The following is a 27,594-nucleotide window of genomic DNA, read 5'->3' as shown; positions in this document are numbered from 1 at the left end:
AAGTACAGGTTTTGGGGCAGTGTCAGGTGTGTGGGAATTCTCCTCAATACACCAGCCCTTGGGACTTACACCAGCTGGGAGCTGACAAAGGTCCCATACTGAGCCTTAGGAAGTTCCAAATAGATATAAAAAGTTTCCAAGGTAATTGGTCCCTAATGGACTGATTATTTTCTCAGAGATGCTCTCCATGAGGTAAGAGATAAATACTTGGGTATTCCTCCTTTGGCTCATTTTCATTTTCTCTTTTTGGAATGGCCTGCTGCTGCTCTGAGTTTCACTTTCTGACGGTTTAACCTCGATTGTTCCTGCAGAGGCACTGACCATCCACTCCAACGATCGCAATGAGAACCTTTCTCCGCGATTTGGGGTGAGGGTCTATCTTTGGCTGAAGGCAGTCAGGAGCAGGGACCTTGGTAATTCTGGGCCCATAATGTATTTGTCTAAAATTCCAATCCGCTATTCTTTGCAGAGCTGTTAGGCTTTGACCCATTAAAATTAATGAGAGAGAAATTTAGCCGAGGGTTCAGAAGCTATTATCTCACAGCATCGTTTGGAGGTCACTATTATACCATAGCTAGCAGTGATTCTGGGCTAACAGATTCGGTTTCTTACCAGTCAGAAAGAATCTCTGATTGTGTAGGGGTGCAGAGCTCTACTTACAAGACATTCGAATGCTCATAAAATTTTAACAGTATCTGAGCCACTTTTCTGCTCACATTAGAAGGATTTTTCAATTTCATTTGAAGAGGCCTGCAAACTCTATAAACATTGCTTTGGACTGATTGCATTTATCCTCCGTGACTATCTCCTCAAGGCAGTCTGACATTGCAAACTAAATCGGTTAAAGCAACTTCACACCCAATTATAAGTGCAATCTTCATTCATATAGTGTCTTTAACACAGAAAACATGTTGCAAAGTGTTTCGTGGAGTTGTAATAAAAAATGCACCAATAAAAGACTACAACAGCTTCATATCAGCACAATCTGTGTGATGTGACTGGCCTGTAAAATAACCTGCGTCTTAAAATTATTTTAAAAAGGGCTCCTCATCATGTTTGAATCTGTCCTAAAAGGGATACAATTAGCTTGAGCCACCATTTGTTTTCCTGTCTGTTTATGATAATCTTTTACAATGCTTTCACTTCAGCAGAACATGGGGGAAGGGGCTGAATATTTTTTATTGGAGAATTGAGCTCAGTTCTACGAGAGAGCTGAATTAGCACGTACAGTCAAATTGACAATAGTCCATTGCAGCCTAAGCTAATGATGTCTCAACAGATAACTAATCAGTTCCCTTATGCAAGTAGCTTCTTAAACCCAATCTGATAAATTGGCTGATAAATGTATTAAAAACAAAACAGAAGAAAATAAAAACAAGCGAAAGTCAACCCTAGTTTTCATGTTGGGGATTCTGTATATCTATATTTTGTACAATTTTTAATAATATGTTTACTTGCTGATAACAAATGGGACTCACATCAGTGACTGCTTTATTACCTTTTGCCTATGTCATACTTCTCTGCATCCCAAACGTATTCAGTTTGCCTGCTGCATACCAATCAGAAATGTAGAAAAAATCAAGCTGAGCTTTCTAAAATCAGCCATTCAATTTCTATTACACACAATGATAAATAGCTGGCAACTAGTTGCAAGCTGTAATTCATTCCTGTTACTCTGTTGTATAAAATATTCTGGCTCTGCTGTCATTGGTTTATGATCTCATCAGTAGTGCTCGATTGAATTACAAACTTGTAACTCTCCACTAGCCATCTATTATGGTGCTCGCAAGCAATCTATAGCTTGTTTCAGAATGAATCCGTAACAGGTTAAGGAATCATTTACCATAATGCACTGGGCAAGTAAAATTAAGAGACTTTGTAATGATTTAAGAACAGGTGTTACAGTGAACTGCGTTCTCTGATTGATGGTCATCTCCAATTTACAGAATAATAAAGAGTAATGAGAATTAGACTTGGTTCAGGATGAAGAGATAAGCGATACAGCATGGCAGTTGCTTGAAAATCTTTAATAACCTTTAGTTTATTGCAAATTAAGAACATGTTCTACAGCGTTACCAAGCGTTTATGAACTGGCTGTAGATTTGTGCCTAGCTTTATGGACCTATTACAGTGGAGCAATCCTGTTTATGTGCGAGAGATCAGGACAAATGGAAGTGCTGCATGAAGCCAGGCCTGTGTGCAACAGAACTAAGGAGATCATTACTGATTCTGTAAGCTAAACAATTTACACTTATCAGAACCTAGCCAGGAAAGCGCTTACATTAGGATTCTGTATACGTACGAAGATCAGAAAAAAAACCCTGAATGCTGGAAATTGGAAATAAAACAGAATATACTGGGAATACTCAATATATGAAAGAGAACATATGATAAGGCTTGAATGAGGAACCTTTGTCAGAACTAACATAGATACTTATTATTCTGATGAAGTAACACCTTCCCTGTGTCAGCTTAATTCAGTTGGTGGCATTCGTACCTCTGAATGAGAAGGTTGATTAATTCATGCCCTATTCCAGGACTAGTCATTGTCCTTCGAATGAGGTAGTCAGCTAAAGTCTGATTGTTTCTTTGTGTTCAGGTGAAAGTTAGAGATCCCATGGTATGATCTGAAGAGGAGTGTGGGATTGTCTTGATGTACTCAATATCATTCCACCAATGTCAACCAAAGAAATGAAGTTAATTAGTTATTCATTGCCATTTGTGAGGCCTATACAAAATGGTTACTGTGTTTGCTTACATATCACCACTGAATAAACCACACCAGCAAAAAATCAAGGTTGACATAAAACAGAAAGTGCTGGAAATACTCAACAGGTCTGGCAGCATTTGTAGAGAGAGAAACAGAGTTAACGTTTCAGATCGAATATGACTCTTCATCAGAACATTTCAATGCAGCATGGAGGGAGTGCGGCACTGTCAAACTGGTGTCTTTCAGATGAGCTGTTAAATCGAGGCCCCACCAGGCTTCAATAGTGGATGTGAAAGATTACATGGCACTATTTTAAAGAAAAGGGGAGTTCTCCCTAGTGCCCTGGCCAATATTTATTTCTCAATCAACATCACAAAAACAGATGATCTGATCATTGTTATTGTGGGAGCTTGCAATGTGCAAACTGGCTACCATATTTCTCACATTACAACAGTGATTAAGTTTCAAATGTACCCCATTGGCTATAAAGTGCTTTGGGATACCCTGTGATCTTGAAAGGCACTATTTAAATGCAAACATTTCTTTCTTTTTCAAAGAAATTCATTGTATGCAAAGTGCTTTGGGATGACCTGAGAGATAGGGTTGTATATAATTGCAAGCTCTCATGTTGCTAAATTAAATTAAATGCAAACCAGAGGAAATTATGGCCAAATTTAGTGCCTTGTTTTGATTTTATAACCCTTTTATTTAAACAATGATTACTGATAGCCTCTTGGGGAACTTCAGCTTCTGAACCCCACTGTGTGAAAGATTAACATCAGCAGATCCAGTCATTTATACAGAGAGCGCTTCAGTGATTTCAGCTGTGCAGTTGATTCAGTTCCTTCACACGCCCAACCAATTTCCCCAATGATATTATTAACATTGACAAAGAAAATGAATGCATCTGTTCAAAATACTGCAGAAAGAAAAAATTACCAGTGATGTTGATTATCATTATTTACAGAACAAGTTTTGAAATGAATAGCCATGGCAAGAATCTTCTTATTTAAACGAGCGTCGTGGACAGCGATATGATGAAGGGGCAGTTAATTTACGTATGGTGGTGTTGGTTGAGGGATTGCCATTGGTTAGGACTTCTTTCATTACTTCCATGGGATGTTTGTAGTCTCTGCAGCCAGATGGCCTGCTGGCCTAATGTCTCATGCAATAGACATCTCCTGTTACAGTGCAGCACGCCTTCATCACTGCAGTGGAGATTATGCTCAACTAGGTTGTTATGGGAAATAATCATCTGGCTGAGCATAAACACCAGCATGGACCCATTGGGCGCAATGGCCTGAAGCTGAGCTTTAACTACTATGTAAAACCATGCAATCAAAGAGGCTTATGGGACGTTAGCCATTGTAACTAAAGGGTTTGAATATGAGCGGAGGAAATTTTGCTCCAATTATGTAACTTCCTGGTTAGACCACACCTGGAGTACTGCACACAGTTCTGGGCACTGGACCTCAGAAAGGATGTATCACCCATGGAAAGAGGTCCAAAAAGGTTAGATTATGAGGAGAGGTTGCACAATCTAGGCTTGTATCCTCTGGAATATAAAAGGTTATGATATGTTCTTCTTTTCAACATAAACATACTAATCATGTGACAAGGATTGTAAAACAGTAATCTGAGTTATTTATTTGAAGAAAAGACTGTACACATACTGGGAGACTGAGTATTTACATTGCCTTGCAAGTGCTGCTGCTGTATACCGAGTACAGAGTCATAGGGCTACTATATCACGTCCTGTCTTGGTGGTAGTGATTGACAGCAGTCTAAAATACGTACCTGTAAAGTTACATGCATATCATATCACAACATCCTCTTTTTCCTAAACTAGAGGTTTACCTTTAAAGATTCAAACTATTTACAAGACAACAAAATAAAACGGCATTGTGTCTGAATATACCCTAATAACAAGCAATAAAACCAGACTTAGTTATGGTTAACTTGGTTGGAAGCTGCTGTATGTTTTCAGAATGCTGGTTGGGGGTGCCTTGTTTGTGTTGCATCTTAGACCATGTTCTATTTGCAATAGGGTTACCCGACGTTTCTGGTTGTAGTAGTGTTCTGATCTGGCATCTGTTTTGGATGTCACACTGTCATCCCATTTGCTATTTGTATTTGATATGCTCTTGGTCCTGGGCATATGCTGATAACTTCTGCTAGATTTCAGGTGCCATCGGTTGGGTGTTGTACTCGAACTTTCTGTCCTATGCTCAGGTTGGGTAAATCATTGCCCACATGCCGGTCATGGGCATCTTTCACTTACCTCTGTTTTTTGATTAACGTTCCATGTACTCTTGGGAGTATTGACAAGTGATGATTGGAGAGGGTTGTCCACACTTATCTGCTGAACAGTAATTCCACATTTGTTCCACAGTACAATGAATGTTCGTAGTTTCAGAATGACTATATATATATATGGTTCCAGATGTGCCACCCAGTCTGCCGGCTGATGATCTGTGTTGCAGAGTTAGGTGGTCTTCTCTCAGTGTATGCATGGCATTTCCTATGGCACTCCTTGTGATCTGTGGTCCTCGTTATTGTCTTGATGATACCATGGATGGTGACCAAGGACAGGTCCCTGCACGCCAGTGGGCTTGTGATCACTGGACCTGTGGTGTCCACAATATAAACTATCTGGGGTGACCAGGGTGAGTTGTTGTAATGACCCTTGAGTGTCATGGATTCCAGTGTATAGAATATCCAAGCCATCATAGGCAGTGAGTTTGGCATGGGTTGGTTGAATCATCATTTGTCATGTCTGTGGGTACATATATTTCAGTGTGAAAAGTGAAAGGTTTTCACCTACACCTGTATCCAGTTTTACGTATAGGTTATGCTGATCCTGCATCTGTGCGGATATAATCTGGAATGTGGCAAAGGCTTCTGTTGGTACCACTGTGCCAATACACCCTTTGATGTTCACTGTGCTGAATATCTGCTCACTTTATGTGTCAGTGGTCTGATCATCCTCATCATCAGACCATGCAGCTTGGCTGGGCATTTTTTGGATATTGTCTTTACCCAGTTTGGTACGCACTCTTGGTTGTTTGGAATGCTGTACCCGTCTGGCTTCTGGGTGTGGCTTCTCATGATGTCAAACCACTGGTTCTGGCCTTTGCCTTCTGCATTGGGGCTTCCAATGTCCTCTGGTGCCACATGCCTTGCATATGACATTAAGGGCTGGGAAACTTCTGAGTAATTGTATGAGGCCACACCATCCACATTGCTTACCAGGCTTGCCTGTGTTGGTGGACAAATTACGCTTAGCTTATAGATTGTGTCTACCGAGTAGTATGGCTTCATACTTGCATGCATTTTTAGTAGTGCTTCCATGGTGTAACCTTTGGGTTGGCCAAGAAGTATTTTAGGAATGCTTGTATTGGGGCAGATGTTATCATGAGCTTGATTCTTCTGTCAGCTAGCTCTGATGCCATAAAGTCACATTCACACCCCTTGTCCCTGCATCTACTTATGAATTGATCAATGGTCTCTGTCGGTTGTTGCCTAAAAGACATGAATTCCACACAGTGTATTTGGAAGTTGAGCTTCACTCATAATTGATCTTTCAGTGTTGACCATATTTTATCTGGATTTTTAAGGTCATCGTCTGAAAGTCCTGTTGTGTTCAGTCTATGGAGGCCTTCATTGCCTATACCAATTTTAATCTTAATGGCTTGTTTATCTGGTTTGGCAATATTGAAGTCAAGGAAACGCAGCTCTACACTTTGTCAGAACAAATTAAACTCAGATAAGAGGCCCGTTGCCTTCCAATAGAGTGTGAAAAATTTTGTGGTCATTCTGTGGCTTTTGCAGGATTATTAATACTACTGGAACAGGACAGTTATTCAGGTTTTTCACAGCCATTCAGATCTTAATTTAGGGTCCAGAGTTGCACTATCTTAAGTGGCCATCACCTTAGCTGGTCATAAGTTGTTACTTGACAGTAATAGTGTCACCGTTGAGCTGTTTCTGCTTTCCTAGGATGAGGTTAAGCGCTTCCCACAAAACGGTTATTTTTGTGAGAATAGGAACTGTGGAGCTTCAAAGGTAAAATTAAACAATTACAGGCATCTTCTGACTGTTACGAACTTTTGGGAGCTGTTACTGGATGGTTTCTTCTTCTCTAACCCAGTCTGCAGCGTTTTCATCTGCCCACGACCTTCTGGTAGGACTGAAAGCATCAGTAATCAGTTCCTTCCTGTCTGAGAAGTTCTGCTTAAAGCTAGACTCTCCAGAGATGGCTATTTAATCTCTGTTCCTGCACAAACTTCACAGCAGGTAGACTTATACCAATTAAGCTCTCCCAAATTTAGACAATCTTACTAGGACCAGAAGCTTGCTGGTCGGAGTGAGGTGCAATGTCCCAGAAAGAAGGTACAGTGTGTGGGATTCCTACAGTGCTGCAGAATCACTTACACACAGTGAGTTGGTTCTTAATGGTTGTTTCACTTCCACACCGGTTCTTCTGCTGCATATGAGGGGGTTGAGGCTTATGTACTTCTCAGTCAGATCTTCAAAACCTATGCTGCCACCATGTTACATCATTCTATTTGACATAAACGTAGCAATCACATGACAAGGATTGGTAGAACAATGTGAATTCTTTATTTGAAGATAAGGTGATACACATACTATGTTAAGTGGAAGGCTAAGTAAATTAATCTGCCTTGTAAGTGCTGCTGCTGTATATTGGTACAGAGTCATGGAACTACCACACCACGTCCCATCTTGGTGGTAGTGATTGATGGCAATTTATGATACTGTTCCTTAAAGGTACATGTACATCATATCACAACTGGTTAAGGGGTGATTTGATTGAGACATTCAGTGCTTTGAAAGGAATTGAAGGTATGACCAGAGAGAAACATTTTTCATTGCTAAGGGAATTTAGGACATGGTTACATTATCTTAAAGTTAGAGTCAGGCCATTGCAGACAGAAGTTAAAAAAAAACTCTTTTCCATATAAGTGTGGAAATCACACCCACAAAAAGCAGCTGATGTTAGCTCGATTAACAATTTTAAATGTGAGATCAATAGTTTTTTTTTCCAGTGGTATAGTAGGACACATAGCCAAGGCAGATGGTCAGAGATACGATAGAGATCAGCCCCAATACCAATGAATGGCAAAACAGGCTGTTGGGCTGGATCATGTTCCCAGGTAATTGGTTGGTGGAGTGGAATTAATGGGAAATGATAAAAGCAAAATACTGCGAATGCTGGAAACCTGAATCCTGGAAAAACTCAGCAGGTCTGGCAGCATCAGTGGAGAGAGAAACAGAGGTAACGTTTTGAGTCTGTATGACTCTTCTTCTTATTGATGGGAAATAAGTTGGGCAGCCTGATTCTGTTTCCAATGGGCATGGGCGATCTCCACAAAACTATTCGCAACTTGACACTCATCGGAAAAATTATTTGGAAAGGTCACAGGATGGCTGGTGTAGGAATGGGAACAATGTCACACTGGGTGTAGTTCTGAGGCTGAACCATATTGTCGGGTCAGAGTACAGCGAGCTTTACTAAACACCCCTTTGTACTTGACCTTACCCATGAGCGGTTGATACTGACACTTTGTTCTTGAGATGAGAAGAGTTTCATTCACTAGCACTAAAATTTCTTGCTTTGATGAGCATAAAAATTAAAACTAGGAGATTACAATTTTGGGTGATCAGCTGATATTGAAGACTGTCACATAAATAAATCCTCCAAATTTAATTGGCTTGGGTATTAGGGGTTAAGGGGAGTTTCTGTGACAGGACCTGGTACCTTCTGAGTCATTGCCAGCCACATGTTTCAGTTTTCAATGTGGGTAAGTCTCATTGGTGTCCCACAGTGTCCACGGCTCTCACTTATGCCTGATAGCAATACACACCTGTGGGCATAACCTGGTACCTTGGCTGACAAGCTATACTAAGTGAGGGTATCATCAGGTTCCTCTGGTGTAGACAGGGGGTTTCACCCCTCTAATTCACCCCTCTAATTGGACTAAATCTGGAATGATGGAAAAGGCAGATAGATGATGCTAACAAGAGGGAAATGGCTCTGAAAGCGGACACCAGCAAGATGTGGAACACTTCCGGGGCACTCTCCTGATGAAGCAGACTCGTGGCCAGTCACCACGGAAACGATTGGGATCTGACCGAGTGTCATCCCATAGTTAGCAATGAAACCAAGGGTGGAATTTTCCATGCCCACTGGAATCAGGTGTGTTTGGCATCGTGAGCAGACAATATTGCGTGAAGGCCAAAAATTGGCTTGATAATATGGTGAAACCAGTTTGCCATCTGCCTGTCAATGGTGGGCGGCATTTCCGGCTGTTGGACATTGGGATCCTCATTGTAAGACGTCTGCATCTCATTAAAAGCCCAGTCCGCTGGAATCATCCCCTCACACTGGATTGTTGAGCACGTCGGTGTGATTGAATGCTGACACATTTCACAACAGCATATACAAGGTGTGAGCTTGGTGGGCTGCACTTCGAGGGGAACTCGGAGGTGAGTGCACAGCAATGTTATGCAGAGCTCGTGAGGGTCACCAATTGGACTTCAAGGTTGAGGCAAGTTGTGGTTGGGGGGGCGGGTACAAGGGCTGCCCTGGGGTTGAGGCAAGTTGGGTAGTGGGTCAAGGACTGGCCTGTGGTTGATGGTCGTGTACAAGCACATTTGGGTTGTGGGCGAGGGAAGCGGCCACGCATTAGGGAAGCCTTGTATAAAGTGACTATTCCTCCACAGCTGAGACAGGTTAGACACAGCAACATTGACACGCTTGGAGTCAGGCCTCCAGCTTACCTGCCCACTCAAGCAATGCACAGGCATGAAAGTGCCACTAAATGTTCCAGAGTTTTTCACCCCTTGGGCACAGACTGCAAACTAATGAGTGTTTTAGTGGACTGCAGAACAGTTGGACAACTGGGCACGTTGTACAATCTCCTCGCTAAAGCTGACCATGGAGCAGTCACTGGTGGAGGTGCTCACAGCCCCTCGCAATGTCATCATCCCGGTTTGGACCAGCCTCCCCCCATGGTTCAAGCTAACAGTGCAGCCTTGCAGCGCGGGTTAGGAGAATGCCTGCACCTGAGCTGAGAGCACAGCCTGCAGTCCAATGGGCAAAGCTGCTGTCAATCGGTCAGGTGGAATGGGAGGGAGGAAGGTGGGGTTTCGGGCAGCCATACAGTGCACTAAACTCTGGCCATCTAAGTTGAGGCCAGCACGCTCTGGGATGCATTAAAGGAACCTTCAGACTTAACCAAGAGAGGTTCTTAGAGCACCCAAACTAACCCACGTGTCTCTCTCTTTCATCCTGCAGGAGGAGTACATCAGGATCATGGAGCATAATGAGCTAGCTATATGCCTCATGGTGTACAGAGAGCGAAGACAACGGAGAAGAGAGCGACTGAGATGCCTGGCTGCGCAGAGACAAGAGCAGCATCTTCAGGAAGAAGGGTTGGCTGGGGCTGCCACACACAATGCTGAAGAGCCACGTCGAGCCATAGCTGGTCAGCACCTAGTACTAGAGACGCCACCTTCCATTCCTGCAGATGACTGAGAACCAATGTTGTTGAAGACTGCACATGTCTAGGGAATTGGTTAGTCACATGTGTCAGTTACTGCAGGATTTGGTGCCACGGGGACATGGAGGGCATCCACTGCCAATGGCCGTGAAAGTAACCATGGTGCTCAATTTCTATGTCAGTGGCTCCTTTCAGGGCTCCACGGGTGACCTCTGTGAGATTTCACAATCTGCCACCCACAAATACATCCATGAGGTCACGGATGCCATCTTTGCGAGGGCACACAACACAGTGCATTTCACCCGGGACCAGGAGAGCCAGGATGCTAGAGCGATTGGATTCACCCAGATCTCAGGTTTCCCACAGGTGTGGGGTGTGATCGACTGCACTCACCCGGCGCTCAGATCTCTGTCACAACAAGGGGTCAACTATGTCAACCCCAAGGGATTCCATTCGCTAAATGTGCAGCTGGTGTGCGACCACAACAAGCACATCCTGCAGGCATGTGCACAGTTTCCAGGGAGTGTCCATGACTCCTACATTCTCAGTTGGTCACAGATTCCTGACATTTTCCAGGGTCCACAGAGGCTGCAGGGTTGGCTCCCCGGGGACAAGGGCTACCCACAGAGGCCGTGGCTGATGACACCCGTGCAGCAGCCTCAGACTGCAGCAGAGCGACGCTATAATGAGGCTCACGCTGCAACTTGCAACTTGGTGGAGCAGACCATCGGGATGCTGAAGATGCAGTTCCGGTGCCTGGACCGGTCTGGTAGAGCCCTGCAATACAATCCACAGAGGGTGCCAGGCATCATCATTGTCTGCTGTGCCCTTCACAACCTGGCACTGCAACGGGTATAGGAGCTGGCTGAGGAGGAGTTGGAGGAGCTCACTGCCTCCTCCGATAAAGAGAAGATCATGGTGATGAGGATGAGCAGGTCCTCGAAGGTGAAGATGATGGGGATGGTGCCCTTGCACTGGCCAGATGAGGCAGGCATGCTCAGGAGGCCCTCATAACTGCTAGATTTGTGGAGGATGATGATGACGTTCAGTGAAGAGACACCATAGATTTTCACATTCACATCTGTGAACGTTTGACTCCAGTTTGGCTTATTGAAGTGCACATACCCTCAGTGTTCAGGTTCCTGTCATGGAGACGCAGCGGAGGCCTTAACAGTCACCCGATCCCAGGAGGATGATGACAACATGCAGTGAGGACACTCCATAGATCTTGACATAGCCTCTATAAATTCCGGACTCCTGTCTGGCTGGGGACAGCTCGATTGTGCTCTGTGATCAGGGTCAAATCATAGAGATGCAGCCGTGAAACTTTAAATGTACCTGATCTTTTGTCAGCCTTCAGTACCTGACCCCTTCAGGGGCACAGGTCACTGGTCACAGATGCTGAAGAGGTGGGGGCCAACCCCACCTTAAAGGTGCTGAGAGCATACAGAGAGAATGACAGAACTCTGTGACGCCTGCCCACGACATTCTGGCAGCAATGACCAGCCCCATCGAGGTGCAGGCATCAGTAATGTGTCCAGTGAACGTGTGGCCGAACCATCACTTTGCTCTGAAGGCTGAACAGAGCACAGGGAAGAGGCCCCGGACAGAAATACCTGCCTTTATCTTGTGCAGGAACCAAGGTTCCATATCTGAGTGACAAGAACATTGCTCATCATAACAAGGAACCATAAGCAGGGAGGCATTTTTGGGAGTTTATTTACAATGGTGAATATTGTGTACAAGTGATTAACACCTGTACCCAGACTTGCTTAGCCTAAATAGCCAAGTGGTTATGGTACTGGGCTTGTAACCCCAAGATCAAGAGTTCAAATCTCACCATGGCAAATTATGAAACAATGTAATTTCATCTGGGCAGGGAAAAGATCCAGAATGAGCTTAAGGTGATCAGAACTTGCAGATCAGTGAGTGCAGATTTCAGTCATGCTGTTTGCGTTCCCCTGTTCGGACGGAATTCCACATTGGCCCCAAGCCCCAAACCCTCCCTCGGGTGCTGGTGCCCCGCAATATGAGCCGCCTCGGGGACATGCCCTCTGTGCCTTTTGGCACGGCAAAGAGGGGTTTTTTGTATGGACTGCTGCTGCACACCTTCCATTTTCTCGCCCTTGTCCGTCGACCGGACACGCCCTGGCGTGCCTTGTTGCCGTCCGGCGGCGGAGGCCCCCGATGGGAGGCCCTCTACGGAGGTGTCCTCCCCCTTTCTATCGGGGACCTGGGTTGGAGGGTGTTGCATGCAGCAGTCCCTTATAATAAGAGGATGCATAGGTTCACGGACTCTCAGGACACGTGCCCTTTTTGCGGTCTTGTGGAGTCCATGGACCATGTATACATAGGGTGTTGTAGGCTGCACTCCCTTTTTAGTTATTTGAAAAACCTTTTATTGATGTTTTGTTTGCACTTCAGCCCCACGCTCCTGATCTATGGGCACCCGGTGCGGAAGGTGGTCGGGAAGGAGGAGGACCTCCTCGTGAACCTGCTCCTGGGCCTGGCCAAGTTGGCCATTAACAGGTCCAGGCAGCGGGCGATCGACGGGGGAGTCCCGCCCGATTGTTTGTCCCTCTTCCGTGGCTACGTTCGCTGCCGGATATCCCTGGAGAAGGAGCACGCGGTGTCTGCTGGTACACTCGAGGCCTTCCGTGCTCGGTGGGCACCGCGGGGACTGGGGTGTTTTGTTGACCCCTTTAATCACGTTTTGATTTAAAGTTTGTAAGTTTCCTTTAAACTTTGTTCTTGGTTTTACAGTTGACCTGAATTAGGGGCTGTGCCTGATTTATCCCAATTTTGTTGATTTGGTTTTCATTTAAAAGATTATCAAGAGTTCAAATCTCACAATGGCAAACTATGAAACAATGTAACCTCATCTGAAACAAATGGAAACGGGTTTGTACTCGAAAGAGTTACATCTTCTTAACTTTTCTAACACTGCCACTATGTCTTGGTGCTCCGCCGACATCCACAGCGGAGTTGGAGGCAGCCTGCTGACTGCTACACCCTGTCTGTGATGACCCTGGCGGGCATCCTTTGGAGGGCCGAGACTTGGAGGGCACGGACCTGCTTTCAGGGTCCTGCTATGTGGCAGTGGCACCCTCCTCGGCCTGTGGAGCTGGGGCTACAGGGACCACCAGAAGAGGGGATTCGGATGGGCTGGGCACTCCCGGAGTCACCTGGGTAGATGGCCCAGGGTGTACACCTGCTGTTCCTCCTCCCTATGGGTGCCCGAGGGCCCCTGGCTGATTCCTTGAGGAGAATGGGTAGCTGGAGTGAGATTCAGCTGCCCCGCACTCCTCTCACGTATGCACTATTGGAAGCCAATTGAAACCAGTGTTGAACTTGGTGCATTGACATGCCGGCATTATCACCTCAGCTTGAAGATGGATGGACTCCTCCATCGTGCCTTGCAATCTGAGGAATGCAGCGGACATCCCTTCCTGATGTTCCAGAGCTTGTCTTTGCAGCTCCAGCAACTGAGGTATGACCGAGTCCAGAGGCTCATCATCTGACTCGGACTCAGCATATTGATGGCCTCCAGCAACCTTCTGAGAGCCGGCGACCTGGGAGGTCCCGGCCACCACCTGTTGTGAGTCAGACAGTGCGATGTGCTCACCAGATTGTGATCCCGAGGCTACTCTAAAGCTAGGTTCCACTGAGGTGTGTGTTTCCATGATGCTGGAGGGTGTGGGTGAGGCTGTGACGGGTCTTCAATGAAGGTGCCTTCAGATTCCTCTTCAGAGGTTTCTTCAGGGCTTGATTGGAGGCCCTGAATTATGGACTCCTTCGGCTGTTTCCCGGGTGTGCCTGTGAAAGCAAGGAGAGATAATTAGTGCCTGGCAGTGGCCTGTGAAACAGGACAGATCACTCACAGGATGGTTGTCTGATGAATGTTGCACTGCCGAACTCACCATCAGCACAGAAACGGTTCAGATCCTCTCTGGCCAGCTGGATGGCTCTGTTATCAAAGTCCGTGAGGACCTTGATTTCAAACATTCCTCCACCAGTCTGCGACCTCTCCCTCTTGTTGTGTGCCAGCTTGTCCTGCATGAATAGAGATGGAGAGAGTGTAAGCCTGCCAGGCCAGATAATAAATATGCATGGCATGTGCGGGTGGTGAATGGTACCATGGATGAGATGAGGACAATGATGGCGTGTATGAGAGAGTGAATAGTGATATCCCTTGAACTGGCAGTGAGTGAGATCCCTGTGGATGTGTGATGGGTTTGTGAGTGTGTGAGTTGAGAGCGGTGAGAAGAGTGACTTACCCTGGCAGGGCAGAGGAGACCCATTCATCCTCTTGTGGCACTGGGTGGCTGTCCTCTTTTGCAAGGTGTTGGCGCTCACCACCACTACCACCACCTCGCAAGTCGGATTGGTGATGTTACTGCCCATCCCGTGGCCAGAGCGGGGTTAGAGGGCATCACGGTGTGCCTCCACTGTGTCTAAAAGGTGCTTGAGAGATGAGTCATTAACCAGGGGGCTGCAGTCTTCTTGCCTTTAGAGGTCATGTCTTCTTGCCAGCATTCGTGGGCTGGAAGCGCTGAGAGGTGGGCGCGCGGCTGCACTTTCAATATGGTGCCCGGTGTGAGGAAGCGGCGAGGTGATGGCATAGTGGAAGAGTGAGAGCCCGCCCACCATTGAAACGGTGTGTTTCCTGGGAATGCATAATTAATGAGGCGGGATTGGGACAATACGGCTTGAGAAGCTGCCATTACGGCCGACGGGTAAAGCATCATTTTTCCTGCTTGCTACCACATTTAGTGCAAATCTGGAACAATTCCACACCTAGTCACAAAAATGCTGTTGCTTACAGTAGAAGCTACTGGCGCAACCTTGCATTCAACCCTTGGCAAGAGGAAGGAAACTGAAGAGGACAAAGGGTATTCTAAAATTCCCCATCGTCCTTTATTGTTGCATGAATCTTTTTAGAGAAAATATGATTTCTTTATATTTTTATTTCTGCTCTGTCGGTTGTTTGGGCTGCAATGCTAGCTCGTGGACTTTTACATTCCTTACACGGAATCTCCGAGGTTTGGGGAACCTACTCCATGAAATCTAAAAATAACTCTGTCTGTTCTTCATATGTGAACTTAGGCCACGGGGGTCAGCAGTCTGCCTGGCCACAGTGAAATGGGGAGGACAGGTTATTTTGCAGTTCGGCCTGATCCCAATTTCCAGTAAGGATTACCTGAGAGATCAAAAACACGAACCTTCGCTAATTTCCCCTCCTCCCCACACAATTCACCAACTCCAGTGAAACCAAAACATCAACCCTGGCCTCCCAAAAAGGTGTCACCAGCAAATGGATCGAGTGTCGCACTTGCAGTCTTTTTCGTCAATGACTGAACAAGAATGGGCCGAATTGCCTTCCTCATCCATATCAATCCTGTGATCATGTGCACAGTATGACGTGGTACTGGCTTAAAAAGAGGAGAGAAAGACTTACATTTAAGGCCCTTTCATGAACACAGGATGCCTTAAGACCTTTACATCCAACAAACTGCTTTGAAGTGTAGTCACTGTTTTGACATAGGAAATGTGGCAGCCAATTTGCACACAGCAAGCTCCCACAAAGAGCAATGTGATAATGACCAGATAATCTGTTTTGTGTGGGGTTTTTTGATTGCAGGGTAAATATTAACTGGGGAGCACTCGGCTGCTCTTTTTCGAAATAGTGCCACAAGATCTTTTATGTACACCTGAGAGTGTAGGTGAGGCATCACTTTAAGATCTCATCCAAAAAACGACACCTCCAACAGTGCAGCACTTGCTCAGTACTGCACTGGAGTGCCAGCCTTGATCAAGCGGGGCTTGAACACACGATCTTCGGGCTCCGAAGTGAGAGTGCTACCCAGAGTCATTGCCAACGACTAAGCCATGCATTTGTTCAATGGACTTAGTTTTTAATGAAGGGAGAAATATCGGATCCTGTCCCAGTACAAACAGTCCAGAAAGCAAGAGTCAATTAATCCAGGTTACTACTTGTTCTTTCTAAATTACTTGGCCCATGCTCTGGCATCACCACACTGTAAGTCTACCTCAGCAATTCCTATCGTGCTCCTTGATTTATTCCAACCCAGTATTTAATAATAATACTGTGTGAGCTACCTAATGGAAGTGTTATTTAAAGTAGGCACTTGCATGCATGGAATGATGATCAGTGGAATGATGTTGGACTCATCTATTAAAGGATTTGCTTTGGAATCGGAATTAATTCATAAGATGCATAATTGTCCTTAGCAGGTGTTGATTAATCTAATAACTAATGAAGCTTTTATGAGCATATGATGGCGATCATCCTGGAAACCAATTACGGTCATAAAATGTATCTTGATTCTAATTAGTGTAATGATTGCAGATTACAGGTGTTTATGATTATCAGTCATAATTACTTCCTGTACAAGTAATCGGTAACATCCTCATCTAGGTTCCAATTGTTTTCATATTGTAAATTAGCAATATGCATGGCTGGAGATATAATACAACAGGCTTCATAAATGCCAGGCATAATCCTTATCTGAGAAACATCTCTTTGAGACTGATAGATTGATTGTGTTGTCTTCAGTTCAGCTAATGATTTTTCTGATTTTCCCTGCAAGCATACAGCCTGGAAATTATAATACTCGTGTCCAAATGATTAACACGTTTTGATGGCATTCCTCAGTCTGCTATTTTCAAAGAACCATTAAATGCATAAAAAAATGTTAATGCCTCTCTTAAAATGGCAGATAAAGCCACATAAATATTTTAAGTGTTCAGCTAATATTATTGCCAAATGTCATTTCTTGGTTTAAATATTTACCATTTCCTGTTTGGTCGGTGTGATTTCTTAGCTCTGTGACATTTTGCAAGTTTCTCCTCCATTTCTTTGCCTTCCTGTGTAGCCTTGATGACGCTGCTTGGTGCTGAGATTCAGCCCCCCAGGAGCCAGCTCCCCTCTGCTCCATTTCCCAACTGCTCGTTCCTCACGTGTGATCCCCAAACAGGCTGTCCACAGGCTATTTCTGCAATTGTTCAATTGAATTATTCATACTTCCCCGTGCCCGCATCTCCAAATGAACGTATGAAAATGACGAGATAGAGGAGGCCATCTGGTTCCTCGAAGCTGCCGACACAGTCCTGATGCCTGAAGTATTCCAATTGTTCCCCACCACACCGACGTGCCGGCAGCATGTAAATCCCTGGGAGAGGGAGAATAGCCAGATCAAAATACCATGTTAATTAGAGGGAGGGAAGCTGAAAAAAATGCTCTCCCAACCTCTTTGGGTTCTCAAACTTAGCCCCGGAGACCGTGTTTATATTACCTATTATTTCATTTAGCTTTTACAAGATGCAATCTTCTGTCCAGCCAGGAATTTGTCTGGCACCCTTTTGAAAGTTTGTGTAGTAATTGTGAGCTAAACTGTTTCTTACTGTTAGGGGAGGGTCACGTGACAGTAGAGACGAATCAGCCCTAAGCGTGGGGAATCTCAGGGGCCGAGCTTCTTAACCTTGGTCTTGGAGCAAGCATGTAGTCTCATCTGGAGTCTGTAAATAAGGTTTACTGTTTCTTACAAGTAACTAGTCCTGCACTTCAGGTTTGTTGCAATTGGTGACGAGGATAAATATCACTGCACAGCACCTCACCTCCTGACTGTGTGTAATTCATTTTTTTTAAGGGAAGAAAGAAAAGTGTATTCACCAGCAATGCCTTTCTTTGGCAGGATTGACTCATATGATTCATCCATCAAGGACTGGAGTCAATACATTGAGCAATTAGGTTTCTACTCTGTAGCTAACGAAATAACAGCGGGGGAGAAATAGAAGGCAATTCTCCTAAGTGTCTGTGGGAGCAAAACCTATAACTTAATCTGTAGCTTGATGGCTCCAAACATGCCAAATTCCACATCCTTCACCAAGAATTGCAGAGGAGGTTTACCAGGATGCTGCCTGGTCTGGAGGTTATTAGCTATGAGGAGAGGTTGGAGAAACTCGGATCGTTCTCATTAGAGTGACAGAGATTAAGGGGCGACTTGATAGAAGTTTACAAAATTATGAGTGGCATGGACAGAGTAGATAGTCAGAAACATTTTCCCAGGGTGGAAGAGTCAATTACTAGGGGACATAGATTTAAGGTGAGAGGAGAAAACTATAGAGGAGATTGTGGGGCAAGTTTTTTATGCAGAGGGTAGTGAGTTTCTGGAATTCGCTGCCAGAGGAGGTGGTGGAAGCAGGTATGATAGTGGTGTTTAAGAGGCAGCTTGACAAGTACATGAATAGGATGGGAATGGAAGGATACGGACCCCGGAAGTGCAAAATGTTTTAGTTGATGGGCAATATGATTGGCGCAGGCTTGAAGGGCCAAAGGGCCTGTTCCTGTGCTGTACTTTTCTTTGTTCTTTGTTCTTTGTCCTTTGAGCTAGTGGACCTCGTGAAGGGACATTTTCAGCCTAAACCCTCAGTGATCATGCAAAGATTCAAGTTTAACTCTCGAGTAAGGGCCCCGGTGAGTCAATCATAATGTACATTGCGAAGGTAAAACAGTTAATGGAGCACTGTGACTTCGGTGATATTCTACATGACACTTTGCAAGATCGTTTGGTTTGCGGCATAAGCGATGACGCCATTCAGCACAGTTTGCTTACAGGAGTTGCGATAGACCTGAAGTGCGCCATGGAGATAGCGCCAGCAGCAGAGAGTGCTGAGAGGGACTGGCAGACATGGTAGAGTGTGCAACTTAGCGCTGTTCTACAGCTAGGGTGGGAACCTGCCGCTGGACGTGGCTTGAAGACCAGGGGGGCTACCGTGAAGTAGGTCATGGTCCCTACCATTAGAAAAACAAAAGAAATTCCGGAAGCAGCTCACCGGTAACCCAGAAGTTAAAGTGTTACCGCTGTGGGGGAAATCATGCACCCAAAGTCTGTAGATTTAAAGAGGCAGAACGCCACTGCTGTCCTGAAAAGGGGCATGTTGTTAAACAGTGTAGGGCTAGGTCAAGACAGCCATTCAGACAGCAAGTCAAGTTAAATGAAGTGGACAATACAGAAGAGCCAGAAGTTACTGAGGCTGACGTTTATCCCCTACACAATCTGAAGGCCAGGAAAACTGAACCAATCACTGTTACACTTCAAGTAATTGGAAAGCCTCTGCTCATGGAGGTTAACACAGGAGCATCTCCCTCAGTGGTGGGAGAACACATCTTTAAATACCTCAGAGAAGGTACCCAACTATTGAGTTTGGAGAAAACCACTGCTCAGTTAAAAACATATACAGAAGAAGCAATACAGATGAAAGGAGTTACCTCTGTACCTGTTTCCTACGGGCAACAGACAACTCAGCTGCTATAACAGGAGAAGGACCTAGACTTCTGGGCCGTGATTGGTTGAAGGAAATCAAACTAAACTGATCAGAGTTTTTTTTTTCATCAGGACAAGAAGAGATCCTGAGTTGACAAGGGAATATGAAGGTGTCTTTTGGAATGAGATAGAAAAATCGAAGGATCTTCACAGGAAGCAAGGATCCCTTAGGTCAGAGTTGGTTCCACGGGGAAATCATGAGAAGAAGCGAAAGGAACACAGTGTCACTCTGAACCAACTGAAGGAACAGTTGGAAGAAAAATCCCAACAGTGTTCAGTGTTCCAAGAGGAAACCAAAAGATGAAAAAGAGAGACAGAAGAACTGAAGAATCCATTGATTGAGACAAAAGAGGCATTAAAAGGAAAGTTCATGGAACTTTCCAAGATGCAAATGGGCAGCTTGATCCCCTAAATGAACCAAGTTAAAATGTCACCAGAGAGAAATTTGGCCGACTGTGAAATCAAAATGAAGAATGAGACAAAACACAAAAAGAAAGAGCAGAAATCAAATCCGAAAAGCCAGCAGGATATGTGTCCACAGCCCTTTCTGTAGCCAAGAAAGGAAGCTCGCAAATTGAAAAAGTGCGCTTATCTATTGTATTTGGCGTCAAGAATTCCATCAATATTTGCAGTTGACACTTCACCATAGTGTCGGATCACTCACCAATGTTAGGATTGTTTAGTGAAGATAAGGCAATCCCACCGATAGCCTCTGCTAGAATTCAAAGATGGACACTAATATTTTCAGCGTATGAACACGCTTTTATGCACCGTACAGGTGTGTGTATAGCAAATGCAGATGCCGTCGTTCGTCTCCCTTTGCCAGATAGTGTTACACACATTCCAGTACCTCAAGAGGCAGCCCTTGCATTGAATTTCCTGGATTCCTCACCAGGCTGCGCGAGACAGATAAAGAATTGGACAAATCGGGATCCAATTTTAGCAAGAGTCTATGAACAAGTATTACAAGGATGCACAGGTCTCTGAAGAATTGGAACTGCTCTTTGTATGTCGATCTGAACTGAGTTGTCAGGATGGTATCTTGTTATGGGGAGCAAGAGTCATCATCCCTTTGCAGGGAAGAGAACCATTATTGGAAGAGCTTCATAGTGCGCATCCTGGTATTTCGAAAATGAAGATGCTTGCATGAAGTTATATCTGGTGGCCAGGTATAGACAGTGATATAGGAAAAATGATTAAATACTGTCTCCAGTGTCAGCAACAGCAGAAGTTGCCCATTTCAGCTCCACTGCATCTGTGGGAGTGGCCTGGTTGACTATGGGTTAGATGACATTTAGACTATGTAGGTCCATTTCAAGGTACCATGTTTCTTGTGATTATCGACGCACTTTCCAAATGGATGAATGTGCTTGAAGTGAGGTCACCTACTTGTCTGAAACCATTGAGAAACTGTGCCAGAGTTTCAGTCTTCACGGTTTACCTTAAGTTATTCTGTCAGACAATGGTACTGCTTTCACTAGCACTGAATTCCAAACATTTGTGAACCTAAATGGGATTAAACAAGTCAGAACAGCACTGTATCATCCCTCACCCAATGGGTTAGCAGAAAGAGCAGTGCAAACCTTTCAAACCAGCAGAAGAAATTAACAGATGGAATGCTGGAAATACCAATTTCAAGATTCCCGTTCAGCAATCGCACAACTCCTCATATGGCTAATGGTTTAACACCTTCAGAATTGTTAATGAAGAGCCAAATTTGTACAAGATTGAGTCTAGTATTCCCTAATTTAGAGGGGAAGATGGAGAGAAACCAGGGTAGTCAGGAAGCGAACCATGACATTCACAGTAAAGATGGAGAGTTTACGATGGAAGGGACAGTTTTTGTCTGAAGATTTGCAACTGGACAGAGATGGGTCCCCTGGTACAATCATCTCTGAAACAGGACCTTTATCTTATCAGTTAGAAGTGGGAAACAGGATTGTTCGGAAACATGTGGATCATCTTAGACATCAAGAAACCCACCAACAACCAGTTAATCCACCTGAAAGTCAAAACTTCGACCCCTGAGGTGCTATATCAACAAAGAGTAGACATACCTGATGTCTCTGTTGAAGCAAATAGTTCCTGTTCAAGTCGAACCAGTGGAAGAACCTTCAGTTGTAGAGTTGCGTTGCTCTACCTGAATCCGAAAACCTCCTCAAAGACTAATGGCATGAACTGTTTATAATTGTATATGATATGAGTTAAGGTATTTTTGTGAATGAGAGGATAAAGCAAAATTAAAGGGAGAGATCAGTAGTATTTGTAAGTTTAAACCATTTCTTACTGTTATGGGGATCATGTGACAGTATAGAGGAATCAGCCCTAAGCGTGGGGAATTTTGGGGGCGGAGCTTTTTAGCCTGGGCCTTGGAACAAACATGTAGTCTCATCTGGGGTCTGTGAATAAAGTTTACTGTTTCTTACAAGAAACTAGTCCTGCACTCCAAGTTTATTACAGTTTGCAAAGGCATCACTCACAATATCAGCCAGAACCTTGTTTCATAGGCCCATTATCATTTAGAAAGAGAAGCAGTGCTTAGCGTCTAACACCCTTACCTAATTTATGCACGTGACACATCTGCCAAATTGAAATAATTGATCTACAGGAACACCATCTGTTCCTTTAAAAATCCTCTATCAAATCGCTTGAAGTTTATGCCTCTCTAAAGTGGATAGGCCCATCTTCTTAGGCTTATCTGAATAAATGTGATAGCATTTTTTTAAATTCATTCATGGGATGTGGGCTTCGCTGGCTGGGCCAGCATTTATTGCCCATCCCTAGTTGCCCTTGAGAAGGTGGTGGTGAGCTGCCTTCTTGAACCGCTGCCGTCCATCATGGCTATGTTACCTTTTTAAAAAAAATTGTGTTTGAACTGGTGGTGGTGAGGCACCTTCTGGAACCACTGGACTTGCAATCCAGAGGCCTGGCTGAATGACCCAGGAACATAAGTTCAATTTCCACCATGGCAGCTAGGGGATTTGAATATAATTAACGTAAATTAGTTAATTAAGTTAATCAATTTGAGGCCCCATACCTTCAGGGCTACAGGCCAAGAGATCGGAGCTTGTCTGAGGCTAGATATCTCTTTCCTGGCCAGCATCGTCAAGCTGAATGTCATCCTTCTGTGTAGTTAATTTTTCTGTGGACAGAATTTTACCCTCCCCCGCCAGTGGGTTTGCAGGCAGCAGGGGCCTGCAAGATTCCCAGGTGAACTTCCCTTCACCCTTCAGTCCGCCCTCCGACCTGTCCACAATTTTACATGGGGTGGGCAAGGCCTAGGGAGGCTCTCCACCCCTCATCCCAACTAGGAACCTTAAGTGGCCAATTATTGGTCATTGGACGGCAGCTTAGCGCTCAACCTCAATTTTGTCTTCAGCCAATCAATGATCTGAGGAGTGTTAAATGGCTGTGGGGCGGCTGTGACTGGTGGGGTGTGTTCCCTATGTTTCACACGAAGTGATTAACTTTATAATGTAATGCACGTTAATTAAGAATAATCAGCTGTGACTTCTGGGAAATGGTAAGGCTAGCGAATGCCATATAATAACTAGGTTTAAACAGGAATAGATGCAGAGAGGGATAAAGAAGTGATTAATAACAGCCTAATAACCAGAGTTAAATAGTGCCACTGGATTAAGATAATAATCAGCATACATCTGCGGCCATACTTCTGTAGTGCTATATTCCCATTTGAAACCGCTCCATGATTATGGGATATTAAGTATTATCATTTTCTAGGTGTCATTTTAGAAGCAGCCATTATTAGAGGGTTGTTGCAAAATTGTTCCAGAGCTCCTGAAACCATCTGTTCAAAATGAAGATATCAGGTTATTATACCATGGAAAACAGCTTGTGTAATCAAAGAATAGTAGGCCCAGAGTCCAGAGTAATGTAGTGGTTGTGTTGTCGGAATGGCAATCCAATGGCCTAGAACAAGGAGGGAGAGACAGGAATTCAAACGGAACCTGGGCAATTTAAATTCAGTTAGTTAAATATATCTGGAATAAAAAGCTAGCGTCAGTAATGGTGACTGCATGTGGTAGAAATCCATGTGGTTCACTCGTGTCCTTTATAAAGTCTGTCCAAATGTGTCTCCAAATTAACAGAGCAAGGTGGGCTGGAATTTTCCACCCCTTCACGCTGGTGGGATCTTCTGGGCCCACCAATATGAATGGTGATTTCGATGGCCCATCGCAATGGGGGGAGGGGGAGGGCTGGAAAATTCCGGCTGTGGTTTCTGTGACAAAGTATAATAAGCACCACAAGGACTGTCAGCAGCTCAAGAGGGTGGCCCACCCACCACTACCTTCTCGAGAGCATTTAGAGATGAGTAATGAATGCTGACTTTGCCAGTGAAGCCCACATCCTGTGACTGACTAATGAAGAAAAAGGACAGATTTCCATTTCGATAGTGCCTTTCATCAACTCTGCAGACGATGAAGGGTAGTCACTGTCGCAATATAAGAAACACGATAGCCAGTTTATGCAGGTTTGTCAGATTGAGGCCAGCCCAATAATGGGCAGTTTGGCAGCCAACTGGACAGCAGCAATGTAAGTCCGAGTTGGGGAGGGTGGCATCACAACCACAAGGAGGGCAGGAGCCCGGGGTGGCTGCAGAAGTCCGAGTTGGGGGTGTTATGATGTGGCAGATGATGTGTGCCAGCCAGATCAAATCCACCAGGGAAACTTGATCGCACTATCCCGATGGTTTTGCAATTTGTATTTATTTTGAGATGCGTGCCCTGAATTCAGAAGTAATAAGTCTACCAAGACTTTAGAGATTTTTCTTAAAAGCTAAATTAAAATATTTATTAACAAAAGATTATGAAAATTATTATACTCTCATGACACGGGTGGCGTTGCAATCATGAGGAGGGCAGGATGATTGGGGTGGTAACGGATTAGGTTATTTTCCACCTGTACCCATTAACTCATCCTTTCTCTTTCAGGTGCTGATGGGTTGACTGTGTTTTTCCCAAAAATTCATTGCTTGTAGAAGCACCTATTGTATTGAAGCGCAAGGAGTTGTACGAGTCCAAGCTGGGCAACTTCTTATTAATAACAAAACAAAAACAGAATTACCTGGAAAAACTCAGCAGGTCTGGCAGCATCGGCGGAGAAGAAAAGAGTTGATGTTTTGAGTCCTCATGACCCTTCAACAGAACTGATCTTTCTTTACAAGGAGAGGGAAATATAAACTGGTTTAAGGTGGGGGGGCGGGGCCGGGGGGGTGGGGGGGTGGGGGAGAAGTGGAGCGGGGGAGGGTGTTAGGATAGGAGCAGATCATCAAAAGATGTCACAGACAAAAGAACAAAAGAACACAGAGATGTTGAAGTTGGTGATATTATCTAAACAAATGTGCTAATTAAGAATGAATGGTAGGGCACTCAAGGTATAGCTCTAGTGGGGGTGGGGGGAGCATAAAAGATTTAAAAATAATGGAAATAGGTGGGAAAAGAAAAATCTATAAAAATTATTGGAAAAGAAAAAAAAAAACAGAAGGAAGGGGGAAGAAACAGTAAGGGGGTGGGAATGGAGGAGGGAGCTCAAGACCTAAAGTTGCTGAATTCAATATTCAGTCCGGAAGGCTGGAAAGTGCCTAGTCGGAAGATGAGGTGTTGCTCCTCCAGTTTGCGCTGGGCTTCACTGGAACAATGCAGCAGGCCAAGGACAGACATGTGGGCAAGAGAGCAGGGTGGAGTGTTGAAATGGCAAGCGACAGGGAGGTTTGGGTCATTCTTGCGGACAGACTGCAGGTGTTCTGCAAAGCGGTCAACCAGTTTACGTTTGGTCTCTCCAATGTAGAGGAGACCACATTGGGAGCAACGAATGCAGTAGACTAAGTTGGGGGAAATGCAAGTGAAATGCTGCTTCACTTGAAAGGAGTGTTTGGGTCCTTGGACGGTGAGGAGAGAGGAAGTGAAGGGGAAGGTGTTGCATCTTTTGTGTGGGCATGGGGTGGTGCCATAGGTGGGGGTTGAGGAGTAGGGGGTGATGGAGGAGTGGACCAGGGTGTCCCGGAGGGAACGATCCCTACGGAATGCCAACAGGGGGGGGTGAAGGGAAGATGTGTTTGGTGGTGGCATCATGCTGGAGTTGGCGGAAATGGCAGAGGATGATCCTTTGAATACGGAGGCTGGTGGGGTGATAAGTGAGGACAAGGGGGACCCTATCATGTTTCTGGGAGGGAGGAGAAGGCGTGAGGGCGGATGCGCAGGAGATGGGCCGGACACGGTTGAGGGCCCTGTCAACGACCGTGGGTGGAAAACCTTGGTTAAGTAAGAAGGAAGACATGTCAGAGGAACTGTTTTTGAAGGTAGCATCATCGGAACAGATGTGATGGAGGCGAAGGAACTGAGAGAATGGGATGGAGTCCTTACAGGAAGCGGGGTGTGAGGAGCTGTAGTCGAGGTAGCTGTGGGAGTTGGTAGGCTTGTAATGGATATTGGTGGACAGTCTATCACCAGAGATTGAGACAGAGAGGTCAAGGAAGGGAAGGGAAGTGTCAGAGATGGACCACGTGAAAATGATGGAGGGGTGGAGATTGGAAGCAAAATTAATAAATTTTTCCAAGTCCCGACGAGAGCATGAAGCAGCACCGAAGTAATCATCGATGTACCAGAGAAAGGTTTGTGGAAGGGGGCCGGAGTAGGACTGGAACAAGGAATGTTCCACATACACCATAAAGAGACAGGCATAGCTGGGGCCCATGCGGGTACCCATAGCCACACCTTTTATTTGGAGGAAGTGAGAGGAGTTGAAGGAGAAATTGTTCAGCGTGAGAACAAGTTCAGCCAGACGGAGGAGAGTAGTGGTGGATGGGGATTGTTCGGGCCTCTGTTCTAGGAAGAAGCTAAGGGCCCTCAGACCATCCTGGTGGGGGATTGAGGTGTAGAGGGATTGGACGTCCATAGTGAAGAGGAAGCGGTTGGGGCCAGGGAACTGGAAATTGTTGATGTGACGTAAGGTGTCAGAGGAATCACGGATGTAGGTGGGAAGGGACTGGACAAGGGGAGAGAGAAGGGAGTCAAGATAACGAGAAATGATTTCTGTGGGGCAGGAGCAAGCTGAGATGATCGGTCTACCGGGGCAGTTCTGTTTGTGGATTTTGGGTAGGAGATAGAAGCGGGCCGTCCGAGGTTGGGCAACTGTCAGGTTGGAAGCTGTGGGAGGAAGATCCCCAGAGGAGATGAGGTCAGTGACAGTCCTGGAAACAATGGCTTGATGTTCAGTGGTGGGGTCATGGTCCAGGGAGAGGTGTCCCATGCAGCAAGCCTGTGTGTAGGGAAAGTAAACCATGTTGTTGTGCATATGTGATACAGAAGGAGACTGAAAAACCCTACATCATGGTGGTTTGCAGTCCTTAACCTATGATCTTTATTTATTTCATCTAAATCATAAAGTAGTTATTATCAAGTTCATTTTACTTGCAAATACTAACTGAGGAACTGAGGTTTGAAATGGCGCGTTAGTTGAAGAGAGAAATCATCGATTTACGAAAGGATTATTGTAGCACTAATGAGCCAGGTTTCATGAGCGACATGTTGCATTTTATTGGGTTTGTGCCATGGCCACTGTCACCAACCTGATTAGTAACGTGCTGACCATGGGCAATTGTTTTTCCCCTTTAGCAATAAGGGCATGGATTACACCATTGGGTTATGTCAATGAGTTCTTGGCAAAACACATTTATGGATTTGGAAAATGCATTCACCTTGACTTTTTCCAGATTTCCATAGCAGAATGTGCCAGGACACTAAGCAATCAAGATCGTAAAATAAAACTTAAACACACTTCTGCCAGGGATAATCTTAGCAAAGGCTTTCCCTTGAGATTTACTATGTTTTTCCCTCTTTTGCAGTTGGGAATAAAGTGGCTTTCCCTTAATAATTATCAACTTAGGTGAATGAAGCACAATCTATCCTCAGTATTGGGCCGAGTCTTCTGAGAAATGGTAATCACCATCGGATTGTCACTCTGATCCTGTTTACTCACATTGCACAAGAGC

Source organism: Carcharodon carcharias, chromosome 13, assembly GCF_017639515.1.
Source record: "Carcharodon carcharias isolate sCarCar2 chromosome 13, sCarCar2.pri, whole genome shotgun sequence".
NCBI lineage: Eukaryota > Metazoa > Chordata > Chondrichthyes > Lamniformes > Lamnidae > Carcharodon > Carcharodon carcharias.
Note: the sequence above shows the minus strand (reverse complement) of the source record.